Below are 6,857 nucleotides of genomic sequence, written 5' to 3' on the forward strand. Positions count from 1 at the left end.
GCTGTTACTGGATTCACAACACAATAATTTTCTACTATTTTTGTAAATTTTTATTAAATATCTAAAATCATTTCAAAATAAAAATAAAATGAGTCAAATATTGCTCTTTATCACTAATTGTGACCTGAATTTCAGCTTACCTCTTTGGTTTTCTGTCACATTCATTTCTTATTGTTTCCATTTTTCCAGAATATAACTATAGTTGACAAACTTTTCCTTTAGGTTACTTTATAAGAGTTCTGACTTTTAAAATTGACTGACAAAGTTCAAAAAAACTTATTCCCTGATCATTTCTTTATGCTACCAGTGTCACTCATGTCCAAGATCTCTGACCTACAATTCTTCTAACTAAATTTCTACCATGTTGACTGTCATTCAGTGAAAAATAAATATCATCCACTGGGAATGATATGAGTTGTATGGACAGAAATGCCATCTTTCAAATAATCAAATTTACTCAAATTGAGCATAAAACACATATGTGAAAAATAATATAAAATTCAGGCTATAATGATACATTTACTTTGTTGATACCAGTAATGATTATGACCCAGTTATTCATTGTTAATTATGCATAGACAAGTAGACAAATGCAGCAGAAATAAAATGCTAAAATTTTCTGATCTATTTTCAAATAAGTTATAGTATGAAATCACATATAAGTACAAATGCAACTTTGTACTTAATACGTGATGCATCTATGCATTGACAAGCATTCTCTTATAGTAATTGTATCAAATGACATTTTAAAGTGACCTAGATAAATTATTTATGCTACTTGACTTAGGACTTTGTAAAGGACTACAATAGTTGTTACTTTAATATAACTGAATTTTCTATAATGCTTTTGCTTATCCCTTATCTATATAGCAGTCATCTAAATCATCCCTGACTCTGATATAATTCCATTCCAAACTGATCACTCATAGCCTCTGTTTAAACACTGTCACTGTCACTGTCATCCTGCTGCTCATCGATTTGCTTGAGTGGGCACCAGTAACATCTCCATTGTGAGACTTGTTACTGTTTTGGGCATATCGAATATGCCACAGGTAGCTTGCCAGGCTCTGCTGTGTGGGCAAGATATTATCGGTAGCTTGCCAGGTTCTCCAAGAGGGGCGGAGGAATTGAGCCCAGGTTGGCCGTGTGCAAGGTGAATGCCCTTATCTGCTTCGCTATTGCTCAGCCCCTGTTTAAACAACAACAACAATAACAACAACAAAATCAAGGAAGTAAATAGACACTCTTGACATCCAAAATAACTTTTCTTAAAATCTTAATTCTACTTTAATGTTTCCCTATTACATATCATGTCATTAACCAGTGAGATATTAGCCTTATTTCTGGGTCAGACGCAGTAGCAGGTTAAATTTCAAAATTACTCTTCCCTACTCTCATCAGCAGTTACGCTTACAGATGAAAAGAGACCAACTACTTTTAATTCACATGTATTTTGGCAATGTTTTTGCCATCTGACTTTTTGTGCTTATTGACCCACATTGTCAACATAAAAGGAGTTCTTGCTTCAATTTTACCCAAATAGAAGAACAATCTAAAAATACTAACTAAAGCTTCAAGAAAAACTGAAACAAAAATAGTAGTCTAGAAGATGGAGAGGTAGTACAGGGGTTAAGGTGCTCACCTTGAATGTGAGAGGTCCAGGTTTGACCCCTTGCTCCCCGCACGTTCCCCTGAGCAATACCAGGAGTGATCCCTGGGCAAAGAGTCTAGAGTAAGTCCTGAGCATAGCTAAGTTGGCCACTACCCCAAAAAACAGTATAATAATGGGGTGGAGGGAAGCTTTTCCGAAAATACTTCTTAGAATATACATTTTCTGAGAATACTTTCCGTATATGAAAATATAAGGAATAGCATTTTAAATGCTACTACTTTGGAAACCCAGTTGACTGTGATAGAGAGATATGGGGCAATTTGATGGCGGATGTTGTATGGGGTCAATGGGCCCACAAAGAAAATATTTAAATCCTTTTTGAACATGAACATTTTATCAATTAAACAATTCAGCACGTGCACTGCAATACACAGTCTTTCAACTCTAGCAATTAAGTATCTTTTTCTATTTTCTATCTTCAAATCTTTCTTTTATTTACTTGTCTAACTATCTACAATTAAATACAAATAAAACTGTACCTTCAGTTCATAAACTCTGGGAGACATTTATTTCATGGAAAGTGCCAACCTCTCTAAAATTATGTGATAATTTATGAATAGTTCTAACAAATGGACTTCAATTAGCACACATAAGTATGACAAATAGTGGAGCTAAGCTGAGCTCCCTTTATGCTTCATCCTCTTTTTGCAATGATCAAAACTTAGAAAGGATAAGGACTATCGAATCATGCATGAAGTCTTAGGAAAATAGTAGGAACCACTGCAGATTTAATACCTATTAAAAATAAGTTATTGTGTTCAACTTCTAAACATAGGGTTGTTATTATTGCAGAATATTATAGCCTGAGTTTTCTGATACAGTTAAACTCTGAAATTTCCGAACTCAAAATTCATTCTTTGTATTTGTAGTGTAAACAGATAGCAATCAACACTTCAATTGTCTATTCTAAGTATAGAGTATAGCAAGAACTTTAATTAAATGGTTTATTCCACTTTACATTGCAACAATATTTGTATGACTTATACAATTACTCAATCATGGGAATTAAAAGTTTTGCTATACATCAATTTCTGTGTCTATCTCCATGATAAAGTTTCTCATTTTATGCCAATTAAATTATAATGTCTAGATATGAACTGAGAATTTTTCAGTTATATGATTTTTGTTCTGAATAATAATTAGTAGTCACTGATAGGGTAAAGTTATAGTCTCTGATTTTGGTAAAACATATTTGTTACAAATAAAATTTTAGGAACAAAATTTTACTACATAGGGTTGGTTATAAACTAGCATATAGTTACATAAGCAGCACTGCGCTATAGCACTGTCATCCCATTGTTCGTTGATTTGTTCGAGCGGGCACCAGTAATGTCTCCATTGTGAGACTTGTTGTTACTGTTTTGAGCATATTGAATATGCCACGGGTAGCTTGGCAGGCTCTGAGGTTCAGGCAGGATACTCTGGGTAGCTTGCCCGGCTCTTCAAGAGGGACAGAGGAATCAAACTTGGGTTGGCCGCATGCAAGACAAATGCCCTACCCGCTGTGCTATCACTCCAGTCCAGGTACATAAGTACAAAACTTTGTTTGTGGATCTCAACTAATTTTAACTTTCAGAAAATAAAACTCTGAAACCCAGTAAGTATGCAAATCATTCCAAAAAAAAAAAAGAAAAGCAGATCTGGAGTCAAAGAAATTGTGTTATGAGTCCTTCACGTACAGTGTAGCTTCAAGCAAATTCCTTAATCTCTTTGATGTCATTTTCCTCTTCTGAAAATTTAAGATAATACCCTTATAGTTTTGCTCTAGGATAACATGGCATAATTTGCATAAGGCAATAATCACACTCTCAAAGTTTCTCAAGAAATTTAATGTTTAGAAAACATTCAGGGTGCAAAATTTGTGATATAGAGAATTTATTTAATACTACTTTGTCCATATTGGCTCTTCCAAAATTGGAGGACTATGCCTTTGCTTGTTTTGTGATATAAAACCTGTTCAGTATATTCACTGGAATAGTAAGTCCTCTTTTGTTACCTTGAGTCTACTGATTCCCTTCCAGTAGTGTCTCCAAGCTCCTTTTCTTATTACATCAAGAGGAGTGGTTAAGAGAAAAAAAAAACAGTGTATAAAACACATAGTATCTGGCAACAAGAAAGCAGAGATTATATTGCCATCACTAATATTTTGTCTTGGGAAGGATTTTGGTTTTCAGCAAGATAGCATATTAGCAAGGTACCAGATTTACTTCTTCCTAAAAGCAAAACAAACTTTCAAACCTGTATGCATACATATCTTGCGTGCATGTGTGTGTATGCACACGTAAATACATGCACACACATACGCACTCAACACACACATACAAACACACAAAATAGGAATTGCCTATCAAAAATTGCATACTGAAGAGCTTCCTCTTAAGGAAATATAAGACAATATCAGGAAAGGCAGGTAAGCATGAGACCCAATCATGTTAGCAATAATGATATCATGCCATGGAATCCAAGATCGCTAAGGGACATGAAGGAACTGAAATCTCTCTTAAGATTTACCAGGTACCCCATATCTGGTGACTGAACATCTGAAAGTGAATTGGATGGGACAGTGTATACATCCAAATGTAGAAACTGAAGAAATTTTTGTTAGCAAACATAGAAACCTAGAGATAAGTGAAGGGGGCACAGATTTAACTAGAGAACTTTTAATTTTTGATCTACAGCCACATGATGGGCTGCAGCTATAGGGCTGTGCTATCGCTGCATGCCTCGCATGCAGCCGACCTGGGTTTGATTCCTCCACCCCTCTCGAACAGTCTGGCAAGCTATCTAGAGTACCTTGCCCACACGGCAGAGCCTGGCAAGCTACCTGTGGCATATTCGATATGCCAAAAACAGTAACAAGTCTCACAATGGAGACGTTACTGGTGCCCACTTGAGCAAATCGATGAGCAACAGGACGACAGTGACAGTGACAGTGACAGCCCCATGATGAGAACAGAAAGAAGGTATGATCTGTCTGTGAACGCATGTATTGCAAGACACATTGAGCTTTCTATGTTAACTGGTCAGGATCATGCTGACATGGACCAAAAAGGGAGCTGGGGCAGAGGGCAAGTCTCCCCACTCTGTTCTCATCAGGAATTTTTATGGCTTCCAGTCAGCACTTGCAATTCAGGGCCACATCAGCCCAATGTAAATTTTGATATTTGGGTTTCCAAGGAAAGCATCAAATACAATTTGCAGTGTGTAACTAAAAACGTCAGTTCCCTCATAGGGTTTTTCCAAGTACCTACAGCCCTGGGAAACATCTGTGCGTCCCCTACTCAGGTCTGCTCAGCCACTCATGTTAGAAAATGTCAGCACCAGTGCATATCTCTCGGGAATGCTGTGTCCATAGGACTTGCTAGGCAAGAACTGAATGCCCTCTTGCAAATTACCTTAAACTGGGCTCAGCAGGCTTCTGGACAGCTTGCCTGCTATTATTACTACAGCTACCTGCAGCCCGTGCCAGCGACCTGAGTTTATAGCTTCCCTGTTCTAAAGTCAAACCGGCTTTGGAGTCAGGCTGCTGTTGAGAGGTCATTTGCAGACTGAAGCTTCTGGGAAAGCTTCTCCAGAGAATCTGCCTTGAACTGATGCTTTTGTATATGCCTCAGTCAGGAAACCTGTGTCCTTGAAGGACAATAGCAGCGACCAATTTGTTTCATACTCTGGATTCTTGGGCCACTAACGCCGCAGTGACTCTTGAGCTGAGCGCTAGTCATTCTGATGGGTGATGAAGGTTTACTCTATACAGCCCCAGAAAGCCTAGCCCCTCAGTCCTTACGCCTATGCCCTACCCTTTCATTTCTAACACAAGACTGTTACCTAAGAACTGCACAGGGAAATTGATTTGTTTGACTCACAGAAACAGACACAGAGCACCAAACTCTAAGGAAGTGACACACCACTTGATAAAACAAAGTCCTGGAGAAAATAATTATCTTAATGCAACATGAAAGTGTAAGCTGCCTGATAAACACTTGAAAGCAGCCATCATATTGTTGATCACTATAATTAGAAGAACAATGGATGAACAAAGTGAAAACTACAATAAGGACCAAGGAAATATAAGAAAGTTTAAAAGAGAAACCATAACACAAAAGAATATAACAATTGAGTGAGAAATAAAATTGAGAGGCTTTTGCATATTTGATGAAGTAGAAAACTAAATTGATGAGCTGGAAGATGGGTTGGTGGAAGGCACCAAAGAATAACAGAAGTATATATATGTGTATATATATAAATTCATACATAAAATATATATTTATAACACATTGTGTATATATATGTATATATTAACATACATATGCACACACATGAGGAAGATAACATAAGAGATATGTACTAAATAGGACAGCACCAAGAGAAATAATAGTCATATCCTAGGGATTCCATAAAAAAGCAATTGAAGAAATGTAGGATAACATTGCCACAGGTAGCTTAGGTTACACCCATCACAGTGCTCCCATTCCTCTGTGTCTATTTGTAACTTCTTTCTTTGTGCTCTGTTGACCCCAGGGCAAGTGGTGTGTTGTGTGCTACCCTGGCATTGAGATGGGCCTGGCCAAAGTGCCTAATGCTTAACTATAAGTTAAGAGCTTGGTCATGGACAGATGCTGTCATGATCCAAAAAGTAATAGCTAGATTCAGACCCTGCTAGGATTAGGAATGATTAATCTGGCCTGAGCTCTATAGTCTGAGTCTGTGGCAAGATGTTCCTAGGAGAGCTGCCCTACAAGCCTCAATGTATCTCTTATTGTGTCCATGCAAAATAACTAGTATTAAGATGTTGATTTTTTTGGACCTAGGAAAGGAGAAAAACACCTTAAGAGGCATTTTGCCTGCAGGCAGTGAGGAAGGGCTTTGGAATACCTCTAGGTGGTTTTAACTTGAACCTGGTGGACCCTCAGGAAGAGCTTTCTTATGTTGATTTTGCTACCAGATGGATGTAGCTTGGGCCAGAGGGTGAGGGGTGGAGAGAAGAGTTGGGGAGGGGAGGGAGGGGCAGAGGCAGAAAAGGGGAGTTAGGGAGTCGTTGGAGAGAAGCAGAGGTCAAAGTCCGAGTCAGAATCCAGAGAGGGGAGAGAGAGAGCCCAGGCTGCAAGACGGAGTGCGGAGAGACGAGTCCGAGAGTCAGGAGGAGATGAGAGTGAGGGCCAGTGTGAGACTAGAATGGGGATCTCAG

The sequence above is a fragment of the Sorex araneus genome, chromosome 3 (genome assembly GCF_027595985.1).
Source record: "Sorex araneus isolate mSorAra2 chromosome 3, mSorAra2.pri, whole genome shotgun sequence".
NCBI lineage: Eukaryota > Metazoa > Chordata > Mammalia > Eulipotyphla > Soricidae > Sorex > Sorex araneus.